The following is a 14,831-nucleotide window of genomic DNA, read 5'->3' on the forward strand; positions in this document are numbered from 1 at the left end:
TGCTAGACACAGTGTTGAATTAGAATAGTTTTAGTTTCTGATACATTAGTGATTAGAAAAATCATTACCCTAATTCTCATTTTGTAACTCAAAAACAAACAAAAGATTTTTATTTCCTGGAGGTCCTTATTCTTTCCAAGTGATAAAATATGTTCCACTGTTACTGTCATATCTTGCCTTTCATATTAAGATATAATAATCAGTCAAAATGTAACACAGAATTAATTGAGATTTGGTTGTCTCTGTTAAGACAAAGCAAAGTCATAGTTTTAAAAAATGGAGATGATCATTTATGAGAATTTAGCTGCAATCAAAAGCAGTAGCTGTTATCCTCATAAGTTCACTATTCATTAAAGCATTGTACTCTTTTTGCTATTGTTTAATTTATTCTTATGAAGTATGTTTATCTTTCATTAAAAATTTCTGTTTCTGTTTTAGGAGGAGGGTATAGTTCAGTGGTAGAATGCATGCCTAGCATGCATGAGGTCCTGGGTTCAATCTCCAGTATCTCCATTAAAAAATAAGTAAATAAATAAACCTATCCCCTCCAACCAAAAAAATGGTAAAAAAAAAAAATTCTGTTTCAGGTAGATATATAATAATATAAGCATGGTAAAATGTTAATGATAACATCGAGGTGGAGGGTATATGGGTCTTCTCTGTAAAATTTTTTCACATTTGCTATATATTTGAAATTTTTAATAATAAAATTTTTGGAAAAGCTTTCTATTTTGATTGAATGCCATAGCCAAACAGCCAAAATAACATTTCATTTTTGAAAAAGTATATTTTAATTTTCTTTTGCTTTACAGCAAAACAATGCAATGCACATACAATATAATTTATGTATTACTAATATCACATATTTAATCAGTAAAACATAAAACTGATTCTTAATTGTAAATCTGTTCTCTGTGTCCCATTCATATTTGGTTGGTGGTTGAAAAGCTAATTCGGGCATTTTTAACTGAATCAAGGCATGTACATCAAAAATAGATTTTAGCTGGACTCACTACCCATGTTGTTAAAGTGACCATGATAAAGTGAAATATTTGGAGTGTTTTAGGAATAAAATATAGATGTGTATGAGGACCTGATTCAGTTTAATATAGAGTAAATTTTCTTCCTAGTTATTTCCAATGTGCCTTGGAGTGTGAAGAATATTGGTAAATCATGCTTATCAAGCTTTTAACTAGGCATAGTGCTGATTATTATTTTAGAGGGAATATCTTATCCTTACAGTAAATAAATACAACAGCTGCATCTTTTGGGTGTTTTTCTTCTTGCTTTCATTCAACTGTTTGTTGCACAAGTGCCTGACGTATTATTGACTCCTAGAAGCAATCTTGAAATGTAATATGTGTAGTGTGTATGCCCCCCTTTATTTTAACACACTTAAAATTTACTATTGTTCCTGCCCTGAAATCTCTTTTTTTGGTAAACTTGGCTTACAAAGTTTAATCTTGCTGAAATATTGATGTTTATTTTATCTTCACCAACAATGGGGTCTATGAGTTTGTAAGTCATTATACCTTTTATTTTCCAATGTAGGAGTCTAGAAGTGACTTTTTTTAAAGTAAAATTAATTTTTAATGTCATGAGTATTCTCTCTTCTTACGTGACTCAAGTAGTAGCTTCTGTTTATCAATGAAGATAAAGACTTGTGGAAAAAAAAAACATTAACCTGGTCCTTGCATTCATTAGATATATTTACAAGTCATCTGTGATCAGTTTAGTTACCATCTCTTTGATATCCTGTAGCTGTTATTGCATGCTTTTGGGGTTATGATATCATGCTGTGGAAGAATGGATCAGCTGTGGGTGTTATGTGCTTTTTTATAGTTGTTCACAATATCTCATACTAAATTATGTGGTGAATTATTGTACATTAGCTAGTTAAAAAGATGCCTAATTGATTCGCTATGCTAAAATATCAAAGACTATATGCTGCAGGAGTGATGTTTCCAGTTAACAACCTATCATGTATTCATGGAGACGACAATGCTTGCTCACATATTGGCAATATTATCTAATTTGGTGTGCCCTGTGTTGTAATTCAATCATCTATTATTAAAAATAGATATGACTATAGGGAGCAAAACCACATACAAACCCATAAACACACATCTGTGTGTATTTACTTATCCTCACATATATATTCAGTGAATTTTTTGTCTTACCTACTATTAATGCTTACACTAGTGAGTCATACATGGAAAATACGTATTAGCTTTAAGGTAAAACAAAACAGATTTTGATTTAGTTCAGATGAACCATCTCATTTAAAATTAGCCCAGGGGACTTGTAAAGAATGCAAGTAATCTAAACATAATAACACACATTGCCCAATTGCTTCTGTGTATGATACAGGTTCAGTATTGTAGTGCTTTGACAGACCATTACTGAATGTAATGAACAGCTATTTTTAAACAGAAGAAATTCAGGTTGACAGCGTGGCAATGAAATTCAGCTAGTGGGATAATTTTTGTCATCTTTAGTATAGAGAATGGATTCAGTTTGGTGTATCATGTAGTTTATAAAGCATACATTTTTATTAAAAAGATAATTGTGTTGTCCATTTTGGGGGCAGATGTTACTGTTAGAATAAGGAATCAGCCTTTAATGCATATTTTAATGAACTGCTGAGACATCATCTCTAGAACGTAGGTTTAAAATCAGATTTCCTTTTTTTTCTCTCCTGCCATGGGTGAAATATTCAGTCTAGTCAAATGACTATAAGAGTGACTATAAAAGGTGTTTTTCAATGCTGCTTTTTAGTCTTTCAGAGTTTAAAAGAAGCAGCTTTTTAGAAATAAGGGAGTCTTGGAAATGTACATAAAGCTTCAGGCAGTGTGGTCTTAATGGAAGTTAGTATTAGATAGAATAGCATGGAGGGAAAGAAGGAAATTATCTGCCTGACTGTATATTTTAGAGAACTTCTTTTACCAGGGATAAGGGGACTGGTAACATCTGATTTTGACAACTTTTGAAAAAGTTGGAGAAACTTGTTCTACGGTTCTTAAATAAAACAGGTATATTTTCAACTCATACCATAAAAAAGAAGAGGGTAAATCAAAGTGAATTATTTCATGTTTTCCTGTTGACAGCAAAATTTGTTAGTTGCTATTTTTCCTAAGTGTAGCTAATTTTTAGGGCTTTTCAGATAGCAATCTTAGGTTCAACACTGAGGATTTGTGTAAATGTAGCCTGAAAAAAAAAAAACCCAAAAAACAAGAAACAAGCTATACATTATTCAGTTAAATTTGAGTGAGTTAAATTAAATTGAATACTTGACCTAAATGGGCCAATCGTTTCTGGCCCAATTCAATAAAACAACTTAAGTCTGAGGCAGTGGTGGAAATTTAAAAAATTGTCAGAGTCATCCCTTCTGAATATCTTGCCAGAAACCTCCATGCATGGATCTTCATGACCCTTCCATGCTTCCAGGGACCCTCCTTTGAGTCCCCAAGAGGCTAGCACCTGAGTGCTATCTTTACTTCAGACTATGCCTGAAATTAGGAAAACAGCAAATCATATTTAATAGCCAGGAGACTTTTCTATTCCTGATCTATTTCCCTATTTTACTTATCTCTTGAAAAGCGTAATGGCCCCTGAACATAATGTAGCAATGAATCTGTCTCCAAGTCAAGCATTTTTGGAGAGGCTTTCGTGTTAGGTCACTACTGTACTCTTTAGAATTGTATCATATCAGTGAATCAAAAGAATTTCTTGACATGAAAGGATTGGTGCACCTCAATAAACATTTTATTTAAACCTAGAGAGGACATTGTTCATCTAACAGGATCTAGCTTATTTCTAGCAATAGTGCCTTCCGTTTATATCCTGAACTTTGAGCTCTTGATTTTGTTGTGAAGTGACCCTCTTGAAATCTAGGTTTACCCATCAATAGAGGAACTTGTATGAGGCAGAAGGGCATTATCACATTAGTCCTGCTTCTCTGTGGCATCATGGGGTGCTAGCTCAAGTACCTGAAGGATATTTTCACTTTCTTGATGGCAGAATAATTTGAAAAGGCACCCAGGTACTCAGATATTGAAATAATAAAATAATTTATTATGTATGGTGTTGTTATTCATGGGGAGGAAATGACTGGCAATGTGAAAGCAGGACTGTTGTTGCCAAAACCAAGCCCAGACATCTATTTTTTAGAAGGATGCTTAGCTCTGAAGATGGGCAGGATGAAGAAAGTTACTGGTAATTCCAATAAATACTTTCCATGTTAAAATCTGGCTTTATTTTTCTGTCTTCTCACCTTTTGAGCTGTACTTTCAGCTCTGGGCAGTGCAAGAAAGGGAGAAGAAATAGTGTACCCTTTATACACTATGGAGGGCTTGAGAAAAATATGATTTGGCAGTGGTTTGCAAGATACTGAGAAGGTTTCCAACCCAATTATCATTCATTGCAGCTGGAAGAATTTAATGGGATATGGTCCAATGAAACAAACCCGTTGAAATGTTTTTATAGTAGACTCTAGTGTCTTGATAATCAATATTGTGTGATAGTTAAGAAACATTCTATCTGGACCCTGACTGCCTGGGCTTGACTGTTATCACTTACTAGCTGTGTAAGTTTGACCAAATTCATGTAACTACTTTGTGCCACAGTTTCCTTAAAATGACAAAAATCACATCTAACTTCCAGGTTGGTTATAAGGATCTTAGAATAATGTCTGGCATTTAGAAAGAGCTTAGTACATGTTCTTGTTTTAAGGTTCATTTTCTACTTACACTTACATTTGTATAATTTAAAGAAATAATTTCAGAATCTGTTATAGCTGGAATGGTCCTTGTTAAAGACTTGGGTCTTTAATTGAAGGTTAAAGGTATCAGGAATTCTAACTTTGAAAACAGAAAGTCAAAGTAAGAACTCAGTTTAATTTGATTAATATTTATCAACCATAAATATTAAGTAGCATGGGGTGGGATTTATAAAATGTTAAAATCATATCTTCTAACCTTCTAGTAAACTCCTTGAGAGTAAAGGACATGCTATATGCTGCCTATCTTTGTAACCTAAATCGTAGCTTCTATAATTCAAGCATTTGTTCAGTGAAAGTCAGATGAACATGAATCCTTATATATTGCTAGTACATATTAGATGCTTGATAAGTTCAACTTGAATGAAAGGATATTTGTGTATGTGTGAAAATAAATTTTCACTATTGTTGGAGAACTTAAATGTAAGAATTTTAGGTTTGATAGAATTAGAAGCATCCTGACTCTTTAATAAGGTTGGGAAACATTCCAGTCTTCTACTAAGAGAATTAACAGAATCTATGTAATTGTAAAGAATAGGTTATCAGTTGATATTTAACTATTTACTGTAGGTTTAGATCTTTCTTGGACCATCAAGCCCTCTTACCCTATAATTCTCAAATTTATTAAACTTTGTACATTCTTGTGAAAGAAGAAGCAAAAAAGACTTTAGAATGAAAAGATTTAACTATAGCCAGTTTTACCTTTTCTGTATGTCATCCCTCTCTCTTTTAGGGGAAAGCAACTAGGAGAGAAAATGAAAGAAATATCACCAGTAACAACTTCTTCTTCTTCTTCTTCTTCTTCTTTTTTTTTTTTTTTGGTTTAGTGGTAAACATGCTTAGGGAGAAGGGGCTCAGAAGAAAAAATATTTTTGGCTGAGGCAGCCTACCTGTCCTTACCTTCATGATCTTGACTACAATTGGAGCTGAAGTCCTCAAGCTACATGTTTTTCTTTTCCTTCTCTGAGAGATCAGTAATCAGTTATCCTATTTTTTCTATTTTAAGACTTCTCTTTCTCCAGCCCAAGTATGTTTTATGTAAAGCTAGTGTCTGGGATACTATCTATAACTCATTCAAGCAAGCGTCTATGCTGTATTGTTAGAATAAATTCTATTTAAAATACTTAGTGAAATACAGAATTCGTAAGATAGTTATTGCTTTAGGTTGCAGCTGCAGTGATACTGATTAACATTCATCATAGACAGATGAAAGTGATTTATTTATGTTTGGAGGTGTGTACGTATGTAGGTATGTTTTGAGTAGGTAGTACACTCATATGATTCAAAGTTCAAAGTGTCCAAAAGAGTATATACTGTGAAAAGTTTCCTTGCCATCCTTGTCCTTTTTCAACCCAGTTCCGCTTCCTGGAGGCAACTGCGATGACCAGTTTCTTTTGTATCCTTCCAGAGTCTTTTTTTTTTTTTTTACAAACAAACAAATATATTTGATGTATTTTTGTATGCTTAAAAAATGAAGACAGTTTTCCTTTTGTAAATTTATCACTTTCTGAAAGGCCAACAGATGAAAGCCAAGGTAGGCCAAGTGCTCCTTCTGTGAATGTCAACTTGCCTTAAGTCATATTTCTTAAAAGGACCTAGTGTGTAAGAGTATTTGATAACAGAAATAAACAAGAGAAACCAAAGATGGATTAGAAAGTCTCAGTAAATGTTTTCCTCTTGAAAATTTTCTTCTCAAGACAGAAATTCCGTATTTTACAATTTGAGATAGCTAGTTCCTCTGTAACTTGTGGAACGATCACACAGTCTGGAAACTAACAGTGAACCCCAAGACTTTCTCGAAACCCCAAGCTTTTCTTGAAAGCAGCATGCACAAGGGTATAAAGAAGAGCATGCACCATTTTGGAGCCAGTTTTATCTGGGTTTGGAGACCAGCATGAGGACCTAGTAGCTTCATGACCTTTAGCCAGTGCCTGGGTCACTTCCTGAGACTCTATAAATTGGGAGTAATCAAACCGAGCCATGTGGTGTATTTCAGAGGATTAAATGAGAAAATGTAAGTGAAATAATGTTTGACACAAAATAGATCCTCAATAAATGTTAGCTTCTTTTTTTTTTTTAACCAGTCCACCATTATATTTAAGACAAAAAGGTTTACTTTCATTGGATTATGGTCTTTAGTCTTAACTGTGTTTCTCAGAATTAAAACAGCATTTAGAAAGAAGTTTTAGGCTCCTGCTGGCGTGGAAGACACAACCTCCATCAGCTCTACATCCACAAGGAACTGTATTCTGCCAACAACTTCAATGAGTTTGAAAAAAGACTCTGAGCCCCAGGTGAGAGCTGCAATCCAGTAGACACCTTGGTTGTATGTAGCCTTTTAAGATCCGAGTAGAGGGTCCAACCATTCCGAAACTCGTCACCCATGGAAACTATGAGATTATAACTTTTGTTATTAAAAAAAAAAGAAATTTTAGATGATCATTTTGCATGTATTAGAATTTTTTTAAACCTAACAACCAGCTTTTTCATAGTGCTTTAGCAGTTAACAAAAGTTCACTTTCTGTTTTCTTACTAATCTCTCTGAGGGACATGAGAGAAGTCGATGAAAGGAGACTGCAGATGAAGACGACTTTAGCAATATTTGATAGATTAAATTATTTTAAACGTTTGTTTTCCTTTTTACCCCAGTTTTACTAGTATAGGGCTTCCAAAGGCCGTAGTGATGGACATAAAGAGAATGACTAGCTGGGATGACAAGACTCTCAGATTAGATTTTAACTTCCCAAGTATAGTAATAAGACAAATAATGAGGCAAAAATAGCGCTGAATTTTAAGTGACAGATAAGCAAATTGAAAATTTACCACCAACTTTTTGAATTTTAGTTACACTAACTCGCTGTGGGATCTGGGCTAGTCACTTCACCTTTGTAGTCCTTAGATTACTTCTAAATAAAAAAAAAAAATGGGTTTGGGAGTAGTAACCTTTTCAGATTTCCTCAGAATTATAGTTGTAAGCAGTATATAAATTTATAAAAAATAGTTTTGAAGACCAGCTTTAGAATTTCAGTGGTTATTGTATATTCAAAACAGCTATGGAAGCACTTTATTTTCATTTTAAAGATTTACAATTAAAGTGATTTTATGTATACCTCAAATGCCTGATTATATACAAACCCATTACAGGGTTTATGCACACATTAAATCTCTCCTTATTATGGGGTTTTGTGCACATTAAATGCCTGGTTGTTATAGATTGTTGTTTTTCTTGTTACCGTTAAATGTAACATTTCCCTAGGTGATGAAATGTATTATTATTGGGAACATTTATTTTAGTGTGTGTTCTGTATTTTAAAGAGAAAGATATTTAAACAGCAAAGATGTAGCTGTTAAGAAATTTATTTTTTTATAAATAGCTTTCAGCAGAAATCAGAGCAGTGCTTTAAAATTACAGTCAAAAAAATCATTTAATCATCACACTCCTTGTTGGCTAATAGGATACTAAGTGACTTTTTTCTCCCCTGCAATAGGCTATTCTTGATATGCTCACTAAGTGGACCTAAGAGTACCAGTATATTTTATGTTAGCAAGCCTTGATAGCAAAGCGCTGAAAGTTCAGGGGGCATTTGTCTCCTTTCTCACAAATTCATTTAAGTACCAGTCTTGCTGGAGCTTTAACTGGGGCAGACAACCATACAAATGACTTGAGATAAAATGAAAATAATGGACTGAGCTGGATTCTGGGGATGGTAGTTATGCTGAACACACATCAATAAGCTTCGAGTGTGATTCTATGCTAATGCAAGCCTGATGGATCAGCTTTCTCTTTTAGCCTGGAGGACCATTAAGCTCTGGAAGCTGGGTCAAACTGATAGAGTCTGCAAATATAGCCCATTGGTTAGCAGCAGTAGTTAACTAGCTGTGAGTCCTAATGTGCGAAACTAACATTGCTTAAAAACCCTCTATGATCAGGACATAGATCAGGAAGAAGATAATAGATTCTGTTTTAATTTGCATAATCAAAGCTTCTCATTTTTCCACCTATAGATAACGTAAGAGGGGAAAACAAACAGCTGTGACTACTTCCATTATGTTGTTAATCTTGAATCACAGCAAATAATTTCCATAAAAATGTAAATAACTTGTTTCAAAAGAAAAGAGCATAATTGAAAGATTTTCTGTGTTATTTCTTTGGAATTAAACTGTAGGCACAGTTATGCGGGTTTGGTAATGAGGATCTTGGGGCTTGGAAATGTAAAAAAAGTTCTTAAAAAATTTGTGAGCTATTCTTAGTGATTTGGTTCAAACACTAAAACTTGCTGCCTGTGGTCAGTCAGATTTCTTTTAATGCATGAGCTTTGAAATAGTACGTGTAGATTAATACTATGACCAAAATGACAGAAACTTGATCATTTCTTTTTCTCCAAAAGAAGAGAAAATGAGCTAATTTGTTTCATAATTTGTTCAGTTTACAATGAACAACATCAGAATGGAAAGAATCCAGAAACACTATTTACTTTTATGCAGCACAACTGCTAAGAGGACTCTGGTGTTATAAAAAAGAGGGGGCTTCTACTCACTCACACCACTCTTACTCCTTTTACTCATTCCTTTTTTATCTGAATACACTACAGCTATGGAGAACAGTCCTATATTTAACTCTTATTTTATATAACTTTTATTTATTTTATAAAAACTTTTATAAAATTTTATTTATTTTATATAAATATAAATAACTATTTTCATATATAATAAGGTATAGTACAGTATAGCTATAGCATAATAGTTTTTAAAAAAATTTATTTTTATTACTGGGGGAAGGTAGTTAGGTTTATTTATGTTTAGAGGGGGTACTGGGAATTGAACTCAGGACCTCGTACATTTTAAGCATGCACTCTACTTCTTGAGCTATATCTTCCCCTCAAAAAGTTATTTTCATATAATATTTAACGTTCTATAATATCTACTTGAGGATATTTACTCAAATTCTATTGACATTCTTGTGATGTTGGAGCTCTTTTTGTTCATTCATTTAAAAAACATTTGTTTCAGGCATTGTCTTGGGCACTGGTGGTGTGGTTGTCCTCTTTGAGCTTACTTTTTTTTTTTATAGAGGAAACACAGCAAACAAATTAACAAAGACATAATTTCAGAGAATGATGGGTTCTTAAGAGGAATCTTTTCCACCTGGGAGTCTACTCAAATCATGTTTCTGCCAAATAATAGACTCAGATATTAAATATGATGATGTTTTTTCAACCCAGAGTTTCCAGACTGTCTCAAATTTTTTTTTAATGTAAAGGTCATAGGTATAAATTAAGTACTTTTGTGTACCTTATTGTAATCCAGACTGATATGTCTAAGAAAAACCTAATAAAATTCTGTATGTGTGATTTTCCCCCAAATGCTTAATATATATGCCAACTCTCTGCAAAGCACTTTACTCACTTACTAAGTTATTTAAAAAACTTTAAGAGGAGATGTTATTCCCAGGTAAGGAAACTAAGGCAAAGAATGTTAAATAACTTGCCAAGTTATTTAGCTAGTAAATGGGTGAGGTGGGATTAAAACCTGGATAGTTTGGCTCCAGAGTCAATGTTCTTAATCACTATTACTCTGTGTCAATGTGAAGAAATTTTTTTAGCTGAAAATGTGTTGCTATATTAAAATGTAAATTCTAGGAGGTCAAGGAATGTGTCTATTTTGTTCAACTCTGTCCTTGCACTTAGCACTGAACCTGGGCTTTAGTGGTTGCCCAATAAATATTTGGATAACTAATAAAGTAAAAATAAATCATATTCTCATTACTCAAAATGATTCATGATTTCATCATTTAAACTTATTAATTCTGTGTTAATATTTTGGTAATTATTCTTTCAGATAACTCTGTCAATTTAGGCACTTATGTATTTCAAATAAATCTGTTTATATTTTACGTATCATTGGGTCACCTGCATTTTTCCAGTAAACAATTGATTTTGGATTTTTTCATGGCAATGAACATTATATGAGCATCATAATTATTTTTGGATCTTTAATTGGATACCTAATAATAGACCTAAATTTATTTCTTCCTTTTATTTTTGCTATTGCAAAGAAAACTGCAGTGGACACACAAACACACAGACATGTATACACACATATAAATTGTTGCTGGATCAAAGATTTTGTGTATCATTGTATAAAATCCTTGTATTTATTGCTTAAGGAATGTCTGTGTGCAAGAGGAATATTATATGAGTAAATAGAAATATAATTTAGATATCAGATATTTTTAGAGAATGCTTTAAGTCACTTAATTTTTATATGTTTGTTTCCTATCTTCTTTTATTTTTCTCCTGCTTGAAGTTTGTTGAAGAAACTGAGTTACTTGTCCTGTGGATTTTCCTATAGACTCTGAGTTTTGCCTATTACATGTCCAGGTTGTCATTTAACATAAACTTCTATCTTCTGTATTCCCTGTAAATTAATAGATCTAGAAGCTTGCAATGTTTCAAGTTTTTCCTTCCTTCCTTCCTCCTTCCCTTCCTCCCTCTCCTCTCCTCTCCCTGCCTCCCCTCTTCTCCCCTACCCCCCCCTTCTTTCCTTCTTTCATTCCTTCTCCATAGAGGGTGTTATTCTCCTCTGCCAGGAAGGACTCAATGTCTGGTTGAATGTCATATTATAATGTTCACATTCTTGATTAATGCCACCAGTCCTTAAGTTAATATCTTTCCAATCATTTGAGTTGTTATTCTTGTTCCTGAATTTGCATAACAAACTACTTCAAAACTTATGGCATAGAATGACATCAGCAAGATGGCAGAATAGGAAGTCCCAGACCTCAGTGTTCACAGAGACACTGGTTTAACACAATATACTGTCCAGAAAGCCTTTATGAGAACTCCAGAAACCAGTTAAGAGGTTGCAGTGCCACAGGCAAACTCAAAGCCAAGAATAGCTATATTGAAATGAGTAAGAAAAGCTGTTTCATTTCAACCATGTCAGCCCTTCCCTCAAGCTGACATAGATCATGGTCAGAAGGAAAAGCCCAACTTCTCTTCTAGCTTCTCTTTTTTGGAGGGAAAGAGAAGAGTGGAATGTACATCCAAGTTCTAGCTTTTGGGGGACTGCCTCAGTAACTAGTTTATATCGCACCTGAATCTAAGCACTGATTGAACTGGCATATCTTGGATGCCTGGCAGCCACAGAGTACAAAAGAGAGGTGAGTGACTTGTTACAATGCCAGAGAACCTGTAGTATCATAGACATACTCCAGAGGAAGCAAGAGACTACAGACTCCTAAAAAGGAAAATGGCAAACTTCTCTAACTGGGAAATTACACACACAAACCCAGAGAAGACACATCTCCACAAAAAGTTTGAGAGGCCCCCAGACTCTGTAGCTGAGCTGACTGATGATACTATTTTCTGTAGAAAGCCAGTCCATAAAGACTGAGAGAGGTGATTGTTTTTGCAAATGCATAAATCACAACAAAAAGCACAGGAATAAACAGGGAAACATGACCGAAGTGGCCCAAATCAAAGGAAACAATGAAATATCCAGAAATTAACTGTAAAGAAATGGAGTTCTATGAATTACCTGACAAAGAATTCAAAATATCTTAAAGAAGTCCAGTGTGCTACAAGAGAACACAGATAACTAAATGAAGTCAGGAAAACAATGCATGAACAAAATGAGAATGCCAACAAAGAAGTAAAAACTGTAAAAAGTACCTAACAGAATTCTAGAGCTGAAGAATACAATAACTGAACTAAAAATTTCACTAGAGGGGAATCAAGAGCAGATCTGATCAAACAGAAGAAAGAACAGTGAACTTGAAGACCGGTCATTTGAAATTGTTAAGTTAGAGGACCAAAAATAAACAATAATAAAGAAGTGTGAAGAAAGCTTAAGAGACTTATGGAACACCATCAAATACACCAATAACTTCATTAAGGGAGTCTCAGGAGAGCGAGAGGGAGAGAAAGAGAGAGGGAGTGAGGGAGGAAGACTGGGGCAGAGTGCTTATCTAATAAATAATGACTGAAAACTTTCCAAATCTGAAGAAGAAATTAGACACCTAAATTCAGGAAGGCTTAAAGACCTCAACTAAGATGAACTCAAAGAGACCAACACTGAGACACATAATTAAACTGTCAAAAATCAAAGACAGAGAATCTTGAAAACAGCACCAAAACAAACAAACAAACAAAAAACCACTTGTCATGTACAAGGGAGATCCCGTAAGATTATCAACAGATTTCTCAGCAGAAACCTTACAGGTTAGAAAGGAGTAGGACAATGTATTTGAAGTGTGGAAAGAAAAAAAGTTAACCAAGAATACTATATCTGGCAAAACTGTTTCTCAAAAATGATAGAGATAAACAAAGCTGAGGTTGTTCATTACCACTAGGCCTGCCTTGCAAAAATTTCTAAAAGGAGCCTTCAAGTTGAAATGAAAGAACATTAGACAGCCACAAAAAAGCATGTGACTATGTAAAGCTCTTTGATAAAGGTAAATATATAGACAAATAGAGAATCCTTTTATACTGTAATAGGTATGTAAATCACTTTTAAATATAGAATTTGAAGGATAAAAGTATAAACTATAAAAACTTGTGGATGGATACAAAATATAAAAAGATTAATTTGTGACATCAATAACATATAGTGGAGGGAGATGTAAAGGGGAAGTAGGGTTTTTGTATGTGATTAAAGTTAAGTTGTCTAAAATAAATTGTTATTAAAAATGGTATATGTAATCCCCATGGGAACCACAAAGAAATTACCTATAAAAGATGCACACAAGAAAATGAGAAATGAATTGAAACATGTCACCCCACAGAAAAGAAATCAATGAAACACAAAGGAAGACAGGATTTAAATAAGGGATATATATATATATATATATATATATATATGCATAAATATGTATTTATTTTATGTACATGTATAGATATATATATGTGTGTGTGTATATGTGTGTGTGTGTGTGTGTGTATAGAGAAAGAGTAGGTATTTGAGTATTTGTTAGGTATTATAGACCCTCAAAACAAGGGGATCAGTTGGGTGATGAAGTAAGAAAGCTAATCTGTATAAAATGTTTACTCTGTGGGTAGCCATTGTGTTTTTACATATTTCTTTTAGAAGTAAACTTTACAATAACCCTGTGTAGTAGATACTATTATCCCCATTTTGTAGGCATTAGGAAAATAAATTGACATATTAGAAATAACATGGACTTCGGAGTTGAGTAATTAGATGGAGTAAACGTTAACTACTGACTAGCTGTGTGACTGATCAGATCACTGCTGTCTCAGTCTTGGCTTTCTCATAGGTAAAAAGAAGATTAAAAATAGCACCTTACTTCAAGGAATTGTGAAGATTTTCAAAGGAATTCTTTATGATTTTTCCCTGAATAATAAAATAAACAACCCTATTTTAACCAGTACATGGAATTCACTTTTGAAGTTCATTTGAATGGTTATTATTTCTTGTTGTGAAGATTAAATGAGATAATGTATATAAAGTATATACCATAGTAGACATTTAATAAATGGTAGCTATTACTTCTATTGTCAGGGGGCTCAATCTAATAACTTGTCCAGGGTTTGAACTTGTGTATCAGCCTTCAAAACACTCTTTGCACTAAAATATACTATCCAAATAATTTATAACACAAATATTCCATGTCTTCTCTTTCACTTTAACAAATATTTAGAGGTGATAATGTAAGCCAGACCCTGAGGATACAGAAAAGTAAGACATGGTTCCTTCATGTAGAGGCCACCATTGGTAGAGGGGGCAGGCAGGTATAAGAAAGAAGAGATTGCTTTTTTGAAATAATGCAGGTCAGAAAACAGCCTTTTGAAATTTGGCTTTTGACAGACTTCGATTCTCCAGACAAAACAAGTTATGTGTTGATGAGATAAATGATGGAGTCAAATAATAAGATATTTATTTATATACACTTATTACCTCCTTCCATAATCATCAAGTTGTATTTTTCCTAGCTGCTTTTAAATCTGAGCACGTTTCCTTCCTACTTCTGCTAAGATTGATAATGTGACCAGACCTTTTCAGTTACCATCATGAAGAATGAACTAGAGGAGAG

General features: G+C 33.6%; 1 protein-coding gene and 1 long non-coding RNA gene across 4 annotated transcripts in view; both read left to right on the forward strand.

Annotated features, from left to right (window-relative positions):
• The window catches only part of CAMKMT (calmodulin-lysine N-methyltransferase), a 316,021-nt gene that overhangs the window by 68,918 nt on the left and 232,272 nt on the right, over window positions 1-14,831 (forward strand). The gene's annotated exons all lie outside the window — the stretch shown is intronic.
• LOC116668968 lies at window positions 507-12,936 on the forward strand. The gene is made up of 2 exons (XR_004326297.1): window positions 507-6,173; window positions 6,936-12,936. It is a non-coding gene; the product is annotated as an uncharacterized LOC116668968 (long non-coding RNA).

This window comes from Camelus ferus, chromosome 15 (genome assembly GCF_009834535.1).
Source record: "Camelus ferus isolate YT-003-E chromosome 15, BCGSAC_Cfer_1.0, whole genome shotgun sequence".
Taxonomy (NCBI): domain Eukaryota; kingdom Metazoa; phylum Chordata; class Mammalia; order Artiodactyla; family Camelidae; genus Camelus; species Camelus ferus.